This window comes from Barbus barbus, assembly GCF_936440315.1.
Source record: "Barbus barbus genome assembly, chromosome: 9".
In the NCBI taxonomy this organism is placed as follows: Eukaryota; Metazoa; Chordata; class Actinopteri; order Cypriniformes; family Cyprinidae; genus Barbus; species Barbus barbus.
This window is the reverse complement of record NC_136737.1, coordinates 24,792,675-24,816,949: the sequence shown is the minus strand read 5'-3', so window position 1 is coordinate 24,816,949 and position 24,275 is coordinate 24,792,675. Positions and strand designations below refer to the sequence as shown.

The 24,275-nt window shown below is 36.7% G+C and overlaps 1 pseudogene across 1 annotated transcript; it reads right to left on the bottom strand.

Moving 5' to 3' along the window:
• Window positions 1–2,445: 2,445 nt before the first annotated feature.
• On the bottom strand, window positions 2,446–24,048 carry LOC306875277 (annotated as a pseudogene). Its single transcript has 5 exons — window positions 23,944–24,048; window positions 23,702–23,794; window positions 22,907–23,197; window positions 3,417–3,528; window positions 2,446–2,608 (listed from the first exon to the last, which is right to left on the bottom strand). The product of its transcript is annotated as an uncharacterized misc_RNA (transcript).
• Window positions 24,049–24,275: the final 227 nt, after the last annotated feature.

Sequence of the window (24,275 nt, the reverse complement as noted above, 5' to 3'; positions counted from 1 at the left end):
AGATGGCAAACACATTGCCAATTGCGACCGATAGTGGAATAGGAAACCGGCTGCTGATTTCGATACTGTGATTAACACCTATGACAAAATGCGTAGTCTGGACACCCTGAGATACATTGAAATATATGCTTTCTGGTTTGTGTGGGTGCATGGAGGAGAAATAAACTGTTTGTGTGTAATTCTGAGCCCTGAGGGAAGGTACATGCCCACATGCTTTTAAGACGGAGAAAACCAAGACATGGCCTTTGGCAAAACTCTGACTGGTCAAGGGGGGTGAAACTAGACAGATCCTGATTAATTATTTAGCAAAGGAGGTGAAGCATATATGAAGAGGGCATCTAATTTAAATAGTATTACTTTGTTAATTTTCAAATGACGTCAATTTAAAATTAATTTGATGTGTTTTGTGTTTTGCTTATGCAAACATAACCTTAAAGAGTTGCATGTGGTCATTTTCAGAATTATTTTTAGACTCAAGGGGGGATTTGGCCTTGTGAAAAAGAAGTTCATTTAATTGTATTGTAGCACACATTTAAGTAGACTTAAATGTAGTAGGGGGATGTAGTACACCTGAATTTCGTTCATACTACCCATGTTCATACTATGCAGAAAATATATATTTTTAACAGTTTACATTCATCTCGTGTCGAGTCATACTCAATTTGTACTGCTTAAGGAATTTTTATCAAAACCTTATGTTACTACTGGGGTGTATTCCAGAAAGCACGGTTAACTTACCCTCAGCTAAACCTTTAACTTTCGGTTGATTAACCCCAAACCTTGCTTACTTGAGGTATGTGGTTCCAAAAACGCATCGGAGTAAGTTCATTCAACACAGAGTAAGTTCCTGATTAAGACTCAAGACATTCTCAACAGAGCTATGAATCGACAAGTCATTTTGGAAACGGACACTGGCCCTGCATCCCAATGTGCATACTATCCATCCTATCTGCTCTAAATCGTATTGAAAATTACTAATATCGCATAGAATTTAGGATGGATAGTATGCACATTGGGACGCAGGATAAGAAAAAGCACACCACGCTGTTTCTTTCTTCTTCATTTGTTCAGTGGGTGTTTACATGCTTAGTGCATATCGCCACCTAATTGATGGTTGTGCAATCTTTTTTTTTATCTTTAATCCTTGAGAATATGAATTATATTGTTTGTTTGATGCTAATTATATATTAAGTCATATCAGATATGTACTTTTATTATAGAAATACATTATATAAAATGCTGATCCATGTGTGAGATGATAATATAAAATGTAATAAATATATATAATATAATAATTCAAACTTTACCTTGTCATAATGTTTTATAATTTATACAGATAACTGTTATATATGCCAATAAAATAAATATAATAACCATATTAGAATAATATATTACCTTATGTATTACTTATATTAGCACTTTATCATTAACATATCATATGAATATATATAGATATATATATATATATATACAATAGGCTACAGTATATTATATGTTGTAATATTATATAATGTTGTGCACTGTCACGCCCACTGAAGGCTCGTCAGTAGATCTCGCGTGCGCTGATAGAACTAACCCTGGAGCATAACCTGCTCCAGAGCAGGTTATCTTCAGAGAGCAAGTTACTATGGTTACTTACATACCCTGAAAGTAACCTCCGATTTTGGAACCGAAAGCTGAGGTTATTCACTCGCTTATCCTCAAACATGTCACATAACCTGCTTTTTGGAATACCCCCTGGTGTTCCACAGGGCTCAGTCTTGGGCTGTCTTTTATTTTTTATTTATCTTCTATCTTTTGGTATTATTTATAGGATATTTGGGTTTCATTGTGATGGCAATGACACCCAACACCTCCAAACCTACTTCTACTTTTCCTCAGTCCTCCCTCTCTGAGATTAATCCTTGGTTTACATCTGATTTTCTCTAATTTAACAGTAGTAAAACTGAAATTCGTCTTGTCTGAAACACCAGCCTGGCCAAATCTAATTGCTCCTGGGATCACTGACAACTTTCTGATATTTCTGTCTACACAGGGTAAAGTTTGGGTGACATATTTTATAGTATTTTCATTTGAAGCTCATATTAACAGTGTCTCCCTATCTATACATTTTCACATACGTAACTGTTCGATTTCATCCTGCCCTCACAATGAAGAGCACTGCTATCCTACTGAGGGTCTTTTGTTAATGTTGATTGTTTTAATGTGCTTGTAAGGTGTACTTGAGTATAAATAAAATGGAGAATAATAATATTATTTTAAATGCACATATCTTAATTATCTCTTTTCAATGGGAGGACGATGACCATCAGTTCATGTATAATTGAATGGCCATCAACACCCTTCAGCTGAGCTGGGATCTGAAGTCCTGTCTCAAGTTCACATCCAAGACCACCAGTGCGAGCAGGTGGAGGGTCCCAACAGATGGTGACTCTCTTTGTGATTTCACAAGACGAAGCCACCCACATTGACAGTGACATCCTCACCCTTGATCACTTCAGCCCATGAAGGCTGCTGCCACTTTCTTCTATTCAGATGGGCATCTCTCTTCAAAGATGTCTGAAGAAACTCTACCTGGGCTTTGAGAGGCAACATGCTTTTCTGAGTGCTGTTTGGATTCCACACCTCCGTTATTAAAATTAGTTATTTCAGGTTGGACTGCATCAGCAAGGGCTAATTGTGGATGTGTGCTAAATTAAGTACTGTTATTTTAACCCTTCTGGTGGTTTACCAAAGTAATTATCTCAAACAGAGACTCATATACATAAAGTACACTAATGAGCCTCTTGCGCTAGTTTTCAAATAAGCCTGTGCATCATTTGGCCGTGTTAGGTGTGCTAAATATTGTTGTAAATGAAGTGTGGTGTATATTTAGATTTAGCTGTGAAGAGGTTGTAGAAATGATTACAATCATTTTCTTTTAAAATATATGACTATTTTTTTATCTTATTTTATTTTATTATTTATCTAAAAATAAGTTACTTATTCATTCCTTTTTTTTATTTATTAATTCATCCATACAGTACATAATATATATTTTTTTTCGGATTTTGACCTAATATAGTTTGAAAACATTTGATAATTTATTTGGAAATTTTCTCTCAGAAATTGTTAGTAGATTTCACAAATAATTACAAAGAAAGTCATGGTTACATACTGTAACATTTAACTGAAACTGAAACCATCAATATATATATATATATATATATTGTCACAGATCTGCCAGGCTCTGCCACCACCCAATCACAGCGATCACTCTCACCTGCTCCTCATCATGTCCCTCATCACCGCTCCCCATAATGTCACACACCGCCCAGCACTTGATGTCCGTCTCGTTCACACGAAGGAGGACTGCTAAAGCGTCCACAGCCTTAGTAACTGTTAGACTCCGTGTACTTGCCTGCTAATCTACTTACCTGCGTTCTATGCTCCTAGGATCCTTGTTCCGTCTGCTCCAGCGATTCCCGAGTGTCTGCTCCTGGTTTGCAGTGTGTGTCTTATCTGGTTGTCCCGTGTCTGCCGCTATTCCTGCAAAGAAAGAGATTCAAGCTCAACCTCAAGCGTATCAGTCAAGTTTCAGCAAGTTCTTCTCTCACCTGCCATCTCCTTACTGTTGGTCAAATAAACTAACCATTACCATGTCTCTGTCCTGCTTCCGTAACATATATATTATATAATAAAATTCATTAAAACTATGTAGACATATCAAAAAATATAAATTATAAACTATTTATTATAAATAACTTTTTGCGGAAGTCAGCCTACGAATTACTTATTTATAGTTGTCTCAACACATTAAACTGGAATAGATTAGTATTTTAACTTCAAAAAATGACACACTTCACCTTTAATCAAGCTGTATGTCTCTTTGTAAAGCAAAAATTAAAAGATCACACAGATCGAGAGATCACATAATTTTAAAAGCAATGCTGCAGTTCTTTGAGAGTGAGAGAAATCGAATAAAAAGACTAAAGTCAAGCAAGACTACTCTTTGAATTATATTACATCATGTCATGTCTAGATTTCATGATATGCACTTTGACAAAATAAATCAGTTTGCCTCATCTTGTTCCTTTGAGCTCTTCAGTGGGATTAAAGAATAAACTTGAAATTAAACTCTTTTATATAAGATAGAATCATCTTTTATCCACCAAGGGATGCTTGGCCTAATAAAGGTTGTTGACTCATGGACTACCAAACATCTGAGCGTTCATTAATGATTAATTCACACAGTCACATAAAATTATTTAATAAGCTTCATGTACTTTATAGTAATTCTGATCCATCTGTCAAAACCTTAAACATGCTTCATAAATATAAAGGAACACCGAACGAACAAGAAAAAGGGAAATCTTTGATATTAACATAGCAGATTCTAAAATTCATCCTAATGATGTTCAATGTTATGAGTCTCATAAAATTCCTCCAATAAATGAAATTGCTCAGTAATAAATGTTTAATTAGGCTCTGCATAATAAAACAATCACTCCTGTCAATTAATGCATTTGCATGTAAATATTTCACACTTGCCAGAAGCCACTGAACTGCAAAACACAACAACAAAGTTCGTTTTTTGGCTAAATAAAGGGTGTTTGCCCTTCCAAAATTCTAAAGTGTTGTGAGTGGTTGCTATGCGGTTGCTAGAGTGTTCTGGGTGGTTTCTACGATTTTTCTGAAAGAGTTAGTGCATTAGCTGTTAGCGTTTACATCCTTTTTCGCTAGCCTCCCTCTTTGACACTGCTCTCTTGGATTATTGATCTGAAAGTGCATTAATAGTTAATGACTACAGACAGATGGCCTTTTCTCCACGTTGAGCGTGTGATTCAGGCTGGATAACTGTAGAGAGGTCTAAGATCTGCGAGGATGAACATCTGCAAATAGTGAAGCAAATGCAGCCGGTGGGAGGCTTAAGGGACAAAGGAACTAACGCATACATGGAAAGAAATGCGCAAACATATAAATTATGGATAAAACTATATGTATATGTAATGAGGGTGAGAGTTATGATGACATGGTTGAATGTATTTAGATAGTAAGGCTTTTAATAGCTTAAGGCGGGTAACTGGAAGGTTGCTCGTTCGAGACGTGAGCTATGACCCAACACGATGTTCCTGGTTTCACGGGGAAAACGGGACTTAAATAGACTAGATTTGCAAAACATGAAGTATGTTACTGCATATTCATTTCACTGGAGCTGTGTAGTGCAAGAAGTTAATCAATAACTGACACAGTTTCTACTCTCTATTCCAAGTCTTTGAAACCATATGCTAGATTTGTGAGGATCAAACTGAATTGTTTTTTTTTTTTCATTTTCGCCATAGCTCACAAATCATGTTTACTTCTAATATGGATTGTAAAGATGCACTGTTAATCTAATGTTGCCTGCATTTGATGGTAACTTGAGCATTTGGTATATATATATATATATATATATATATATATATATATATATATATATATATATATATATATATATATATCTGTATTTTCTTCACTCGAAAAATATTGTATGACTTCATAACACATGGAATATGTAATTTATCATACTTTCATGATGTTTTTTATTTTATTTTACTTTTGGATATTGAGAGCTCAAGTTCAGGCCTCACCTTTAAAGATCATAAAGATAACTATAACGATAAATATATGAAAGTCCTTACCAATGGACAAAAACATTGTTTATTACAGGCGCGGACTGTAGTTACGTCATCTGCCAATTTAAAGCCCCATTTACACCAAAAACAGTAAATATATAGATATTGTAACTATATTGATAACTATATTAAAGTCTACAACAACGGATGTTAACATTATGTTTATTATAAGCGCTTGCTGTAGTTCTGCCGCTATAAAGCGCTGTTCACACCTAGAATGATAACTAACTATAAAGATAATTATAACGATAACTAATTTAGTCCACCAAAATACAATAATGTTCTGTTTATAAGTGTGCACTTCAGTTCTGTCATCAGCCACTTTAAAGCCCCGTTGACTCCAAGAATGATAACCATTTTAGGGTAAACACCAACGGAAGATAGCATTCTGTTTATTACAAGCTCATACTCCAGTAATATCGTCTATTACTCCTGTTCACAACAAGAATGAAAACTATAAAAATAGTTATAGCAATAATTATATTAGCGTCAACACCAGAAGATGAAAATGTTATGTTTATTATAAGCGTGCACTGCAGTTCTGTTGTCTGCCACTTTAAAAGCTCTATTCACACCTAGAACCATAACTATAATGATGACTGTAATGATGATAACGTTTTATTAACATCCACACCAACAGATGATGGCATTCTGTTTGTAAGTGCATACTGCAGTTATGTCAAGATTGCCTATGATAACTAAAACTGTAACAATAATTATATCACAGCATCCACACCAATTGACAAAAATGCTATGTTAATTATTAGCATGTCGTCTGTTGCTTTAAAGCTCCATTTACGACAAAAATAACTATAACGATAAATGTAGTAATAACTGTTATGATAACTATTTTAGCTTTCACACCATCAGACATTAACATTATGTTTATTGTGTATAAGCATGTCATCGTCTGCTGCTTTAAAGCTCTGTTCACACCAAGAATGATAACTAAAAAATGAACTATGATAACTGTATTAATGTACACTTCGACGGATGATAACGTCTTAGGTTAACCCCAGTTCCTCGAAGGAACGAGACGCTGCGTCAGGAGATGCTTTGGGGAACGCCTACAGCGTAACCGGCTCTGAATACCAATGAAATCTGTCCAATAGATGGGAGGGACGTCACGGGCGAGGTGACGTAATGACCAGCTGGTATAAAAGTACCCTGAAGCGGCGCACCGGCAGGGAACGACCGAACTAGCTGCTCTAGAGATCCCAGAAGGGGTGGCGAGCATCTCAGCTCCGCTACGGTACTGGGCGGAAGAGACTGAGATGTGCGCTCGCTGGAGACCGCTGCGCCCTGAAGCACCACAGGTGGCAGGATTGACAGAATGATCTCCAGAGGGCACTGGGGGGCGACGATCGCTGTGTGCTGCAACAATCGTCCCTCTACCCTAGCGGGGGCTACCCTCATAAGCCCTGGTCCACCACCATCAGGGCTTCTTGGTCGAAGACCTCTTTGCCTGAAGCAAGGTCCGCAGATCCCGCTTAGGCTGAGAGGTCTTCGGCCACGCACCCTTCTTTCCACCCCGCTTACGAGGAGGCGCACGGGTGGCCACGCTCTCCTTCTACGTCTCCCTATGTGAGGAGCCAGCACGCGGCAGGTGCTGCTCTCGCCCAGCAGCCCCGAGAACTAGAGAGCGGCGAGGGAGAAACCGCTGGAACGCCGCCGCCTATCTCCCGGCTTCCTGGTGCCTGCTGACAACAGAGTCAACAGCATCACCAAAAAGGCCAGAAGGCAACAGCGGGGCGTCCAGGGGGAAGACCCTGTCGCGGTCTTTAATATCCGACAGGATCAACCACAGGTGCCTCTCCGCCGACAAATCAGCGGTTCTGTGGAGTTCACAAATGTCCTCTGGACAAATTCCCTCGCCCTCATCCAACTCTTTGAGCAGGTCCGCCTGGTATGCCTGCAACACCGCCATGGTGTGCAGACATGAACCAGCCGGACCTGGTGGCGCGTACCCCTTGCCCACCAGCGCTGACGATGTGCACAGCAGCTTGGTGGGCAAGGTCGGAGCCTTCAGAGACAAGTGTCTGTTCCAGACGCGGCATCGTCCCATAACCATGCTCCCTCGTCCCCATCACATTACCGCAATAACCAGATGAGGGGGCGAAGAGGTGGAAAAGGGGTTTCCCCCGCGACAACTCAGTGTGGAGGTCGGGGAAAAAAGGCAAGCTCCGATGTGGAGGTGAGGTCTGGAACCGCAGGAAACGCTCATCCAATTTGCCTCTCCGCGGTTCAACCGAACACTCGGCCGGCCAGTCGAGACTCAACTTGGCTACAGCACGAGTGATCACCTCCACAAGCTCCTCATACTGGGGTGAAAGAGGGGGTGCGACATGTTTGGCGCCTCCCACGTCAACCTCCTCAGAGGAAGACAAGAGAAGTGCCGCGGCCGCTGCCAGAGGGGAAGTAACCGCCAGGCGTGCTTCCGAACTCGGGGAGCGGTCGTGGGATCCGGCAGGTGAGGATGGAGATAGAGACTCGCTCGTCTCCGATCCCTCTGCCAGATCCCGTTGCGAACCCCACAAGCGCCGTCTCCGCTCCGCCTCAGCAGAAGCGGGGCCAGTGCCGCGGGGAACGCGAATGAAAGAGCCCTCTCCAGAGAAGAGGGCCTTTCGGGAGCAAAGCACATGCAGAGGAAAACCCACGCAGTGCGGGCAATCAGCCCCCTCGAGGGCTGCCTCCGCGTGCCTCGCTCCCAAGCAATGCACACACAACGTTTGTACGGAGGAACACACAGCCTGTATTGCGCCTCACTCCGATGCTTAGCTTTGCAAAGCTTCTTTGACATAATGCAAAACAGACAGAGAACAGTAAATAAGACTTACAAGACACAGAGCGCTTAGCTGAATGACAGAAAGCTGGTTTCTTTGTGCACAAAAAGTATTCTCATAGCTTTGCAAAATTGACGTTCATCCACTGATGTCACATGTACTGTTTTACTGATGTCCTTACTATGTTTCTGGACCTGGGAACATTACAGTTGTGTTGCTGTCTATGCAGGGTCAGAGAGCTCTCACATTTCATCAACAATATCTTAATTTGTGTTCCGAAGATGAACAAAGGTCTTACGGGTTTGTAACGACATGAGGGCGAGTAATTAATGACAGATTTTTCATTTTAGGGTGAACTATCCCTTTAAAGCTCCGTTCACACAAAAAGCTATAACTAAATGTAAAGACTATAATGATAACCATAATATAAATTACATTAGTGTCCATGCCACTGGGCAGTAACATTCTGCTTATTATGCGTGTGCTTGTGGTTATTATGCTTATGCTTATTATGAAGCACATGCTTCAGTTTTGTTGTCTGCCACTTTAAATGCTCTAGCCAGGTGGATTCTGATTGGCTGTCGATGTTTTTATCTATTATCTATTTTGCTATTCTTATAGACCTTATGCACCAGAGAAAGAAGTGCACAGCCATATTTAAAATTTTGTATTTGAGCTGCAGTTTTTGTGGTAGCTCTATAGCATTGCTGTCGAAGAGTAATTGGCTGGTGAAGTAGATTTATTTATTGTAAAAGGGATAGTTCACCCAAAAATGAAAATTCTGTCATTAATTACTCATTCCCATGTCATTTCAAACCTGTAAATCCATCATTTAATCTCGGAACACAAATTAAGATATTTTAGATGAAATCCGAGAGCTTTCCGGCCCTGCAAAGACAGCAACACAACAATCACGTTTGAGGCCCAGAAAGGTAGAAAGGACATTGTTAAAACAGTCCATGCAACATCAGTGGTTCAACCATAATGTTAAGAAGCTACGAGAATACTTTTTGTGTGCAAAGAAAACAAAACTAACAACTTCATTCATCAATTTCTTCTCTTCCGTGTTCAGTCTTCAACGAACAATCACATCGTATTACGACTTTATACTTGTTGTTGTATCATTTATAATTACTGTCCTTGGTGTCAACAGAAAACAAATCCGAATCAGAAAATGTCTAAGTTTAATTTTTAATTGACAATTAAAATTTGTTTTTGTTGTGTTTGTTGGTCACACCAAACCACATCACTTTTAATGCTGCTAGCGGACATTTTACCAGTCATTTTTTTTTTTAAATTTCATTGAGAATGTTTTTCAAATGTTGCGCACATTTTTCGAATTAGATTAGATTGGTAAGTGAAACAAAAGTCACTCTCTGAATGTATAAGCATCAGATAAATGACTTCTGGCTTACAAATGCTGTAATCAAACTTAATTTATCCAGGAGCCAATGCGTAACTAGACAATGAGAAAGACCAAATCACAATCCCTCAATTCACCCTATACATAGATATATACATTAATCTTAGTTAGCCATTTTCCTCTAAAGTGGCTATTAATACTCCTTTGAGGGACTGGAATGATCCAGTAAAGATGAATCAATTCGCGACGTAAATGTGGCGCTTCCTCTCAGTTGCAATTGGGCCGCTGGAACACCCACACACTATTTTCCAGCCTAAAACCCCTACCAAAAAGCACAAATCTCCATACAAGGCCAACTAAATGAATAGCACAAGAGGATTAGGGAGGTTTTCAGTGAAAGTCACTGGTCGGCTTATTGTGGCTTTTGGATGAGCGGCTGATATTTCTTCTCTGTTCACCCGCTTTTTAGGGGTCGTGAACTATCATTCATTTGTGTCCCAGCACAAACTCCTTTCTTTTAAGAGTCTGACTTCATTTCCTGTGGCTTTTCAGGGTCAGCGGTTTTGTTCTCCTTGTGGATCACTTGCTCTATTAAAAGCGAAGCAACAGAAGCTGATTAGGTGGACCTTAATTACTCCACTGGTACCCTATTACTCTACCACTGACTGTTTTCACTCATCCCTGTATTTTCATCTATCGAATCTCTTTTCCTCCAAAATGAGCTTCGCTCTCAACTGTTCGGTGTGCTGTTTGCTATAGTGTCATGTTGATGTGAAGACTGAAAGCTGGGAATCTGTAGACTAGCGAATCTGTTAAACCTGAATGTGAGTATGCATAATAAAAGATGCAAGCTAAAGCAGCTTTATGTCATCCAGGTGCGGATGGTTATTTGTTGAGCTCATTCAAGCTTTGGTTGACCTGCTCCACTTTCTTTTTTTTGTCTTTCTTTCTTAAAGTTTTTAGTCTACTTATACATAGTATACATTGACTTGGACACACATCTTCCATTATGATTCTGAATTCAAATTAATAAAATATGTCAGGGTGATCACCCTGAGGAGAAAACAAACAAACAAAAAAAAACATTAAAAGGGTGACAATCTTGAAAGAACAAAAATGAAGTACTTTCATTACTTAAAATAAAATAAACAATTACCCAAATCAAATAATATACAACATATAAATATATAAAATCGACGTCTGGTTAGTTGCATTTCTCATTATCATTGTTAAAAACTTTTTGTACTAAAATATCTAAAACTGAAATAAAAACTATATAGGCATTTATAGGCAATTACAATTACTAAACTAAAATTAAAGTGAAAATTAAAAAACAAAAAGAGCTATAATAGTATCTCAATGATACTAAAAAACATATTAAAATTATTTAATCAGTGTTTATTAATGTTCCAAGCATAACCAACTTAATAACTAACTGAATGATTTTAAATACCTTAAAACATTTTCTTTTTACCTTAAATTAATTAAAACCATTGTAAAATTTATTTTAACTTTTTTTTTTTAACAGTACATCAGTTTTCATAAAACCTATATACCTAACCTAAAACCTAAAAAATATAAAAAAGTTTATATTTAACAAAAATGAAAGAAAAACTGAAAATATATATTTAAATAATTAACGAATAGAAAACTACAACTAATAATAGTACAGTAAAATAACTTTCCTATTTATATCCACCACTTCACTACTTATAGGTTTCATAATTAAATAAATACAGAAATGCCTAAAAAAAAACATTTTACCTTGAATTAATTGAAATAAAATTGGTGAATAATGTTTTACATACTCTTTTAATACTTTTTTTTGGTATAAATGAAATTTAACAAAAATGAAAATAAAATTGAAAATATAAAAATAAAAGATATTTCAAAATATTAATAAAAACTAAATGAAACTAAATTAAAACTCTTATTTATATCCAATGGATGAATGAATGAATGAATGAACACCTTCAAATATATATTTAAAAGGTAAAGGAAAATATTTTACATTACTTCTTACTTAAGCTACAATTTTTTAATTCATTTAAACTTTTCTTTAAAATGGTAAAAAAGTTTTTAAAAACCATATGAGCAAATAGCATCAAATTGTAAGCCATATATTATAGATCTGTTCATAACTTTAAATTTCCATGACTTCTCTAGATCTGATAGTCACTCTTTAAAATTAAAAGTCACGAAAGTGAGCACGAAAAACCTTGAGCTACTTTTTCTTTCTCCACACACCTTTTCCGTTTATTTACGCTGATATTTAAATCGATGTTTACCTTCTGGTGCACATAAAACATCCACATAGTTAAACCATCTCCCGTCTCAGATGAATATAAATAGTTTTCTTTGCTTCAAACATCTAAATTATCCTCAGAACAAGCACACAGTGACATTTTATTTGCAGTTGAATTCAATCTTTAAAACATCAAAAGTCCTCTCAACCTCTGACAATAATAGTTATTTGCACAGGAAAAAAAAACTACTGTCAGTCAGCGCAATTATATCAACCTGCATTTGTAGCTGATTATTTCGACTTAATTAAGTTGTTGTTAAAGCCAAATGTCAGTATGAAGCTAAAAATGTCAGTGACCTTAAAAACCTAGACCCGGCTCTTATAGTGTCTAATTAAAAGCAGCTTGTTTATGGCAATTGGCATGAAGTCCGGCTCTTGTCCTCAGCTGACTGTCATTTCTGAAGGAAGTTACTGTTAAGCACTGATCAAAGTCCACACTAGTGCTACTCCTAATAAGTCCGGGTAGCCGTTTGATTTGGGACTGCTGGACTTAGCCTGGCTCAAGAGGCCAAGTTTCGCTTGAAGCTAACTTTAGCTACACCATCTCAGTGTATTATCTTGTGGTGCTTCCAAACATCTCTGAACTTCTTTTCTGGAAAAACCAGGTCATACTTGTTTGCTGTCACTTCTGGGATCCCACCAGATTAACCAAGGTGGTCTACCAGTGCTGACCAGCTAGTAGTCCAGCGATAAACCAAAACCAGCTTAAACCTGCTCTTTTTAAATTCTGAATCACTTCAATATTTACACTTACCTTTCAAATATTTGGGGTCAGAATGTTTTTTTATTTATTTATATTTTTTTTTTTACTGTTTTTTAATTACATCTCTTATGCAGGTAAAATGATGGCAAAACAAAATAAAATCAATCAATCAATCAGTAATAATACATTTAAAATTATGACCATTTCCATTTTTTACTCAGTACTTGTAATGTCATTACAGTGAATTTTACTGCATTCTTAAAAATAAACAAATAAATAAAAAAAGAAAAGTCCTTGAAAATACCACCATGTACCATATTGAAATTATTTATTTTTTTTTACCCATATTTTGAACATATATTTTATTGAAGGAAATCTAAAGGTAAACTTTGAAGGAAGGATTTCTTTTTTTTTTTTTGCAAGGATATTATCCTTTTTTTCATACAGTACTAGTCTTACAGTAGTACTAATATAATCAGTATAATAAAAAAAATAAATGTAATCAGTATAAATTAAGCAAAAGTATGAATACTTAACAATATCCACATAAAATATTTAATTTCTTAAAGTTTTCATAAATGCGTTGTGTGTTTTTGTCATTTTTAAAATTGTCTATATAGTTTTTATTGACCTCTTAAATGTCACTCCATTTGAAATAAATACTTGGTCTCCTTTTAAAGAACACAATAAGCAGATTATTGCTGAAGTGAACGCTTTTCAAAAACTGTAAGTGTAAAAAAAGTAACAGACGTTTACTGTAATGAAAATGTAGTGTACTCAAAATATTTATAAAAATACATATTTTTACAATTATAGAGATTTAATTTGAATAAAATCAAAGCCATGTGTCTAACTAAGTTATGTTCCAAATTTGAAGTTGATATTACAAAAATTTAGGTTCCTGTGAAATTTTATTTAGACTTATAAACAAAAAAAATAGCCACCGGGTGATACCCAAACTCCATTTTTTGTTTTGTTGTGCTTTGCTTTTGATGCAATTGTCTGGCACAAATTCACATTTCTGTGACAATATTATTTCTATCACAAAATAACAACCGAATTTTGGAGTGACATGAGACCATATTTTTATCAGAATTGTGAATAGAAGCAGAGCAGACCTCAGTGAATCTCTTTCATGCCACACCACAACACTCTCATTTCCTACAAGCACAAAATCACAATGTGCTGCTCACCTAATGCCTCAAATTACCCTTCCATTCTATTTGGACACATGTGCGCCCTGAATACGCCACCCTCCCGTCCAATTTATTTATCCCAAATCAACTACTGTTATTGTCATGCTTACAAAACAAGGTCTCTGTTACCTAGCAACATCTGTCTCAAAGGGACAACATTGTGGGAATTGTGTCCGGCTGCATTCTCCGGCTTCATTTATTGAGACATCTGTCCATTGGCCCCTTTCCTCAAGTCCCTGCAGACTGAATGTTTTTGCTTGCACCTTTGACTTTCCAAATTGACGACAGAAATCCACGGCGACCTACGTACATTTCGAAATATTACAAAACTGACCTCGCAGTGGGTTCAAGATCCATGTTGCTCTTTTCTGTGCTGTGCTCTGGGAACCGGACGTGACTTTGTCCTTTCTGGATTGTTTAATCATAAAGAAAACTCTCTCTGAAGGATTTGGTGAATTAAATGACTTTTTCCCACATTAATTATTCATTGCCCTTCTGAAAAAGTAGTAGACTTTATAAAACTTAAAAAAAGAGTACTTAATGCACGTTAAAATAATATATTAAAAGATATAATTCACCCATCGTCATTTAATGTTTTAAACCTGTACGACTACAAGTTTATTTAGTCTGTTGAGCACAAAAGAAGATATTTTGAAGAATGTTGGAAACTGAACAGTTGACTTCCATAATATGGAGAAAAACATACTATGGACGTCAGTGGCTACTGTCAACTGTTTGATTCCCAACATTCTTTAAAATATTGCCTTTTGTGTTAACTACTTATTTTCAGCTTATCGTCTTAAGTCGTCTTTTATTTATATATTATCTGCAAGTACAGTTTTTTTTTTAATATATTTTTAAGATTTGAAGTGCACTACAAGTGCAATTTCAATACAATTAAGGACTTGTTCATTTTCAGGTAGCTTTTTTACTCAATGTAAAGTGGCATTTTGAAATTTAATAGAGGTATTTAAACTATTTTAGTTTAAACTACTTAAAAGTGACGTACATCATTTTTTCAATGTTAAAATACTTTGATGATTCACACAACATAGCAACACTGACCCAACCAATGGCGTGAAAATGTTGTAATCTTCAGCTATGCATTTTTAATGCATTTGTTTTTAATAGTGAGGGCTGGCTAAACTGATCAGAAGAATCTGCACAATTCCCCTGGCTGTATGGTGACTAAACAGCTTTCATATCATCATTGTCTGCCATATACTAATGACCAATTATGATGCAATAATCCACAGCTAATGAGGGGCAATGTCAAATGGTTTATACATGCAAATGGAAGGGTGTATAGCTTTAGAAACATACATGTTGTAATCTTCTTGCATTATTTTACGCATGCATTTACATATGCAACACTTGTTTCTGCCTCTTCTTTGCCATGTTTGAACCAGACATTTAATACTCTTTCAGAAGATGAGTAATAGCGCCTCCTACCGCACACCAGTGAAAACACAAAGTCGGAAAATTCTATCAATGGAGGGAAAGTGCTATCTCATAAATGACGGAAAATTTTGTCAAAGTAGAATTACACCCCTTCTGGTCAGCTCTCATTACCCTCCAGCAGTCATAAATCTGTTGACCTTCTTTGTCTGACATCCCCACCTAAACTACTATTTGAACTTAATTTGAATATTAATCTTTGAGTTTTGGGAAGGGGTGGAGGACAACATCGATAATATCGATCCCTTTTTTTTTTTCCTCCTCTTCTTCTTCATCATCTTTTTTGTTTGGCCTCCGGTCCCCAGTAGGCTATGACATCCAGGTCTGTATCTGGTGTGGTGGAGTTGCAATACGGGTGCGTGGCTGTGAGGTGGGGCTTGTGTCTCCCCGCCATCTCCCTGAGCTATCGCTTATCACTTATATATATACAGGGTAAGTGTGCGGTGTGGGTGGGCTGGGTCTCTGGCCTAGGCTGCACCATACGTCTCACTGTTTTAATGCATCACAAAGTAGCTGAGACATATACATGACAAAAAAATGAAAATAAAATAATTTACATACAGGGCAAGTGGGCCGTGTGGGTGGGCCAGGTCCCTGACCTGGGCTGCACTACATGTCTCACTTATTTAATGCATCACAAACTAGCTGAGACATATACACATATACATATTAAAAACATAAATAAATAAATAAATATATAAGTGTGGCATGTAGGCAGTGGCCGGGGATGGCTGATGTTTGGGGAGAGGGGAGATGGGACATGGGGGCAGGGTTGCTTTGGACCCTGTTGCCCAGCAGCATCTTTCCCTGGCCCGTGACATGGGCTGGGGCATTAAGTTCTGATATGTCGTAGCCATGGGGGGATCGGAGGCACCCCCCCCCCCCCTTCATTGTCCTCCACCCTCTCCCAGTTTTGATGAAATCATTATTATTATTATTATTATTATCATTAATTCTACAGAACTACAGCTTTGCATAAACACCCTACGTATCAAACTGATCAAGATCTCGATCTCAGTAAAGATCACTGGGAGGTTTTATAAGATCTATTGACGTCTGAACATCTATTGACGCCACTTTTGACCTTCATTTTTCATTGATGACTCATTTTGTACACCACTGATCACATCACATGCCACAATGTGCGTCTCCTGGCAAACTACAGTGTAGAAAAGAATCTGTGATGTGTTGTCCAGGTTACTGAACTGTAAATCTTCAGTAAATAGCACTAGCTGAATATCGATGTTGTGTGCACAATCGAAAATATGTCATTTAGTTCCTCCAAGTGTGTTTTTCATTTCACAGTTCTGATTTACCTGAAATGTCAGCTGCTCCATTGATTCATCGTTGATTAGCTGCACAGCTGCTACGGCTTTCTTCAGACGTTATTGAATGTTGGGATCCACCTGGGAGTTTTTGGGGTATGTCGAGTGAGAGTTCTTGGCCCCGTGACTCACTTCAATCATTGAAACTCAGTGCAAGAGAGTTAAAAGACGTTCCTCAAGGGTCCAATGGATGATGATAGCACTGTCCTTGATTTGCGCTAACGTGTTAATGGTTTGATTAAAACAGAAAACAATATTCTCAACCATAACAATGTCCTAATGTATTCTCTGTGTCTAATGACTTTTCGTAATGGACAATTTGCTTCCTTAATTTAGCCAGGGAGTCCCAGACGCGGGGGAAGTGAAAGAGAGAGAGAATGGAGGGAGGTTAGGAAAGAAAACATTGTCTAATGAAAAAGGCCAAAAAGTTAACTTACCCATAACAGCGACAGTCCTGCTTTTGCTATATGATTAAACCTCTTTAAAGTCAAAATGTTTAATTTACACTTCAGATTACATAGCTAGGTGGTTGCTAGGGTGTTGCTATGCAGTTACCAAGGTGCTGTGAGTGGTTGCTAGGGTGTTGCTAGGTGGAGGCTGAGCTGTTTTGAGCATTTTTGAGGAATGTTGCTATGGTGTTCTGAGTGGATACTAGGGCACGAGTGTTTCAGCATGTTCAGAGCAATATCAGATATTGTTAGGTGGCTGCTAAGGTTTTCTGAGTGGTTCAGCGCATTGGTTGCTAGGCTGTTGCTAAGTAGATGCTAAGGTGTTCTGAATGTTTTTGCAATATGTTGCTATGGTGTTCTGAGTGGATACTAGGGCACGAGTGTTTCAGCATGTTCAGAGCAATATCAGATATTGTTAGGTGGCTGCTAAGGTTTTCTGAGTGTTTCAGCGCATTGGTTGCTAGGCTGTTGCTAAGTAGATGCTAAGGTGTTCTGAATGTTTTTGCAATATGTTGCTATGGTGTTCTGAGTGGTTACTAGGGCACGAGTGTTTCAGCATGTTCAGAGCAATATCAGATATTGTTAGGTGGCTGCTAAGGTTTTCTGAGTGTTTCAGCGCATTGGTTGCTAGGCTGTTGCTAAGTAGATGCTAAGGTGTTCTGAATGTTTTTGCAATATGTTGCTATGGTGTTCTGAGTGGATACTAGGGCACGAGTGTTTCAGCATGTTCAGAGCAATATCAGATATTGTTAGGTGGCTGCTAAGGTTTTCTGAGTGTTTCAGCGCATTGGTTGCTAGGCTGTTGCTAAGTAGATGCTAAGGTGTTCTGAATTTTTTTGCAATATGTTGCTATGGTGTTCTGAGTGGATACTAGGGCACGAGTGTTTCAGCATGTTCAGAGCAATATCAGATATTGTTAGGTGGCTGCTAAGGTTTTCTGAGTGTTTCAGCGCATTGGTTGCTAGGCTGTTGCTAAGTAGATGCTAAGGTGTTCTGAATGTTTTTGCAATATGTTGCTATGGTGTTCTGAGTGGTTACTAGGGCACGAGTGTTTCAGCATGTTCAGAGCAATATCAGATATTGTTAGGTGGCTGCTAAGGTTTTCTGAGTGTTTCAGCGCATTGGTTGCTAGGCTGTTGCTAAGTAGATGCTAAGGTGTTCTGAATGTTTTTGCAATATGTTGCTATGGTGTTCTGAGTGGTTACTAGGGCACGAGTGTTTCAGCATGTTCAGAGCAATATCAGATATTGTTAGGTGGCTGCTAAGGTTTTCTGAGTGTTTCAGCGCATTGGTTGCTAGGCTGTTGCTAAGTAGATGCTAAGATGTTCTGAATGTTTTTGCAATATGTTGCTATGGTGTTCTGAGTGGTTACTAGGGCACGAGTGTTTCAGCATGTTCAGAGCAATATCAGATATTGTTAGGTGGCTGCTAAGGTTTTCTGAGTGTTTCAGCGCATTAGTTGCTAGGGTGTTGCTAGATGATTGCTAAGGTTACCTGAATGTTTTCTGAGTGTTTAGTAGGGTGTTGCTAGGTGACTGGTTAGGTGTTATGAGTGTTTTAATTAATGGTTGCTAGAATATTGCTAGATTGATAGAGTATTGTGTTTTTGCAGTTCATTGTCAAGGTGTTCAGAATGGTTACTAGGGTGTTGCTAGGTGACGGCAAAGGTGTTTTGAGTGCTTTAATGCATTGCTATGGTGTTCTAAGTAGTTATTAGGGTGTTGCTAGAATATTTTGGGTGGTAGCTACAGTAATTGGTCCAAATTTGTATAGTATATAGTATATTAGTAAACAAATTAACTAATTAATCACACTTTTTTTTCTGAAATTAATCGCGACCATTTTTTTTACATTAAAGTTTTTAAATATACTTTTATATTGCAATAATTTCAATAATTTCTGATGTAGAAACAAAATAAAGAAAGTATGTTTTTAATATTTGTTTAATTCCATCTTTTTTTATGACAAGGTGAGTATCACTGATACCAATACTACTGATGTGTCTATAAAATAGTTTTTTCCCTTATATTTAACCATTAACTATAGCCATTAAACATTACAGTATAATTATCAGTACTGATTAATACTGACTATTAATTTTAACATTTATTAGACTAAAACAATCTTCACATAAACCCATTATAATAAATGTCATATTTAACTATGCTCTTCAGCAAGTAGAAAATACACATAAATTGAATAAAGTTAACAAACACTAAATTCTAAATTTAATATAGATGAATCCTTAAAGCTACAAAATGTATTGATTTCCTCCTTTTTATTCATTGATGAACAGACATCACAGCAGCTGGGTTATTAGGTTATTTGGCTGCTGTTACTTTAAGAGCTGCTGCTGCTGAACATGATGCAGATTTGACACAAAGCTCCTCGTCACCTGTTCCATTTCCGCACTCGTTTGACTTGTGCCTGGCACTGAGGGGAAGTGGAGTGCACGTCTGAAAGGATTCCAAGGGCCTGACAAGGGAGAGAGGGCCTGGAATGCCATTTCTAACGCGGCGTTAAATATTTTTAACACCGTTAAACTGGAAAAATTAACTGCCTGCATAAAAGCACTCATTTTGGCAACACTAATACACACACATACAGTATATATATCATACATGGATTATATGCATGGCTTTAATTAAGCATGTTTTACTGCAGAAATATACAATGCTCAAGTTGAATTAAATTAAATAAAATAAAACAAGGGTTGGGGGATTCAGTCAGGAATATGTCTTCCCGGTTGAATCCATTCTCATATAAAACGAGTTCAGCTGCAGTTTTATGTAATTAAAATCTATTTTTGTTGGTGGCACTAGAATGCAGGCGTCACTCCACGAGAGCTGTTCTGAAGTACTTGCTTCAGCTTAAGCAGAATTTATGGCTACTCTTCAATGTCATCTTCTAAAATACACTTCATTCCTTTGTGTTTTCCTCTGAGAAGATGTCCGACCCTATGGAATTGCTCATAAAATGGAAGAGCTCTAAAATAAAGTGTGAAATAACATGTGGTGGTGCATTTAAAACACAGCATTAGATACAGAGAAGCTCTTCAACACTGACAGTTATTATGGGGGATATTTTGCCCCATAATATTTATTGATATTTATTGTATTATACTTACATCCTTTAATCTTTTGAAGATATTTTAATTTCTGAGATTTATTTATTTACAGTAGGTTAATAAATAGCAATGTTTTCCTACATATAAACACTAAATCATTTAAATTCATCTATAATGCTATGCGGAGACTTAGTTTTGAGTGTTGAGAAAAGCAGTGCAGTCAAATAGATAACTGACAGTAAAAGAAGTGGTTTACTGAAATTAAAAAACATACTTTTACAGAATTAAAAAAAATAATAAAATACAATGTGTACAATGTTTAACCAAAACCTTCCCTGTTCAACATACTGAAGATCTGCTACTGTAGGCAGTACATAATTTGTATGCCCATATATATTATGAAATGCACTTACAGCCTTTTAATGCAGCACAATGTGCTACATGCTTGAAAGTTGAGTATTGATTCTCTGGCAGAGCTGAAAAAAGAACAAAATGAGCAGTAGATTCTGTGATTTACAATGACTACATTTAAGCTGGTTTTGATACTATTTAGCTTACGTGTATGCGGCACGGATCTTTACCTTGGAGGCTCATTCAAAGCAAGCCAAAAAAAAACAAAAAAAAAAAACAAGCAAAAGTTGAAGTTACCTTACTGATTATTTTTCTTTTTAAAATAACCTCAGAAAATGTCTGACATTTATTGCTCTAGCAATTCCATAGCAACCACTTAGCAACCGTTTGCAACACTCACTTTTTTCATAACATGTAGCTATTTATATCATTCTAAAAAATATTGTGTAGTTCAAACAAAAAAAATCAACGCAACAGTTTGCATAAATATATTTGAGTTATGACAACTTCTAATTACGGAAGTTCTAAGCGGCCATGCATTATTATAATTTTTCTGTCTTGTTTTCTCGTGATCACGACTTAATTTTCTCGTGATCTCGACATAACGAAAGTTGTTTTGTCGTTATCACGACTTAATTTTCTCGTGATCTCGACATAACGAAAGTTGTTTTGTCGTTATCACGACTTAATTTTCTCGTGATCTCGACATAACTAAGTTTTTTTGTCGTTATCTCGACTTAATTTTCTCGTGATCTCGACATAACGAAAGTTGTTTTGTCGTTATCTCGACTTAATTTTCTCGTGATCTCGACATAACGAAAGTTGTTTTGTCGTTATCTCGACTTAATTTTCTCTGTGTATTCGGCATGAGAAAATGCTATAGAAGCAGCATCATCGCAGCATCATGGATGATCGGATTCGCTTTTACTTTGATTAGGGACTCACTCAAACTGAAATAATAAACATAAAAATATGGTATAAGTACCATCCCAAATATTGAAGGTGTTGTGTGTGTGACCGACTACATTGATCCATGATAGAATACTTGTCATGCATATTCATACTCGGACATTTTAGCTCTGTGTCTGTCAGTGATTGACAACTTACACATAAGTGTTGGACACTTGAGAAGGAGGCTGTCGGGTCTGCAACTGCGACCCTGATTTTCTCACGATAGCTACAATTACATCGTGAGAAAACGGTTTTTAGGTTGAGATCAACAACTTTCGTTATGTCCAGATAACCACAAAACAACTTTCGTTATGTCGAGATCACGAGAAAATTAAGTCGTGATAACGACAAAACAACTCGTTATGTCGAGATCACGATAAAATTAAGTCGTGATAACGACAAAACAACTCGTTAGGTCGTGATCACGAGAAAATTAAGTCGTGATAACGACAAAACAACTCGTTAAACTCGAAACTCGAAAACAAGACAGAAAAATTATAATAATGCATGGCCGCTTAGAACTTCCATATCTAATAACATTACGTTCAGCCAAACTCAAACTATATTGAGTTAGACAAATTACCTTTTACTCTTTAGACAGAGGTATTTTTAAGTAGCATAAACTCAATTTTATTAAGTTGAGTACTTGAAAAAATTAAGTTGTTCCAACTTTGTTTTTTACATAAATGGTAAAATAAATTCAGTGTTATGTACTTAATTACCATAATTATAAATGCAAGTTTTCAAGTTCACAACCTATAAAAAATTAAGTTGCTTTAATTGTTTAGTTTTTTTTTTTTCTTTTTTTTTTCTTAGTTGCTTGTAAGAAATGAATTCATTCAACAACAATTTTGTTAGTTAACTTCTTATTTACTTTGAACTGCAGTTTCAAAAATTGAGTTTCAAAATTTTGCACTTTGCACAGTTTACAAAACAAAAAATGTGTGCTCCCCACAAATTATAAACAAACTACAGATTTGCCTTTAAAACATTTGTATGCATACTCAGCTATGCAATCACAATGAATAAATTCCAACACAAAACCAGTGTCAAACATTCTGTAAAACTTTAAATTTTAAAACCATTTCTTAACAGTAAACCCCATTTTTAAAACATCTAAGATTGCTACTGTCACAAACAAGCATATATAAATGCTACTGACATTCATATATTAACCTCAGTTTTTCAAGCAGTATGAAATATAACACAAAGATCAGCCTTTACAGTAGACTTCAAATTACAAAAAAAAAAACAAAGTGAACAAAATTTCCTCTGAAACAAGTAGAGATTTCAGAAAATACTGTTCTTCAGACACATTACTTTTGCACTGGGTTTCAGTCCATCAAGTTCAAGAAACAGCTTCTGAAACACTTCACAGGTATATTTAAGTTCCTTGGGGTAACTCCGATTCAGAGCATATATTATGCCCATCAGCAGAGCACAGCACCTTGAGATATCCATTCATTCAGGATTGTGATGCCCTCATCCACAATAGTTGCCGTCTTGTGGTCAAATCCTGAAGTAGGTTGATCACCGATGATGGCAATTGTCATCACTTGGCTTTCAATGTCTGCCTCAAACTCTTGTGTGTTCTTGTAAAGCAAGAGAAAATATTGATAACATGTTAGAGCTAATGAATTGGATGATTATTGCTGATTTTTTAAGTTAATCTTACTTAATTCAGTTAATCACTGGAAACTTTGTTTTATTTTAACTCTATTTTAACTTTTTTTTTTTTTTTTAATGACCATGCACCCAGTTACTCAAATGGCCAAAATAGGTTGCATCAATAAGTAAGGATCAAAAATTATTTTAGCATAAAAAATAATAGTAAGTTTCATGAAATAATTCAAATGGTTAAGTGAAAAGCAACAGCCATACACATTTTTACAAGTCTTTTTCCATACATCTCTTTATTAAACTAAATAGCCCATTGTTATGATATCACTGACCTGGGTAGACCCAGTGTGTGACCAGTGTAATATACCTAAAAACTGAACTGAAAGAGAGCAGTGCAGGAGCACGTTGTTGCCCTGTGTGCTTACACTGTGCCAAGTGAAGATTTAATTTTATTTTCAAGATATTGTAATACTCACAGCAAACTCCTTGAAAAGGTCCCCTTCTTTCTCTCCAAGATGGACAACAAGGCAGCGGATAGCTACTTCTCTCCGTACTTCTATTGTATTGTGCTATTTAATAAAAATGAAAAAAAGAATCAAGAGAAAGTGCCAACAGTAAATAAATATACTTTAATCTGAACAGGTGACTGACAACAACTTGACATTTTAAACACAAATCTAAATTATTCTAGTGTGATGGTCTAAATAATTTACAATACCTCGAGAAGCATGTCCCTGATCTTTCTGATTCTTTCTCCTTTAGCTCCTCCCTTTGATAAGGCCAGGTCCATCAGTTTTGGGGTACACTTGTCAAGTTTGGCCATAAAGGTTGCTTCAAGACTTACAGTGGTTATTCTCTTGAATTCTTCATTTATCTGTATAAAACAGGAATGGTAGAACATTTCATATGTAACATCAAATTACATGTAATATGTTCTTATACCTTGCCCATTTTCTCAGCGACAACCTGGAAATTGTTCTTTTTTGTCACTTCATGTAAATGGTTCACTCTCTCTTGCTCCAAACTCGCACTGGTTTCACCTTGAGAATG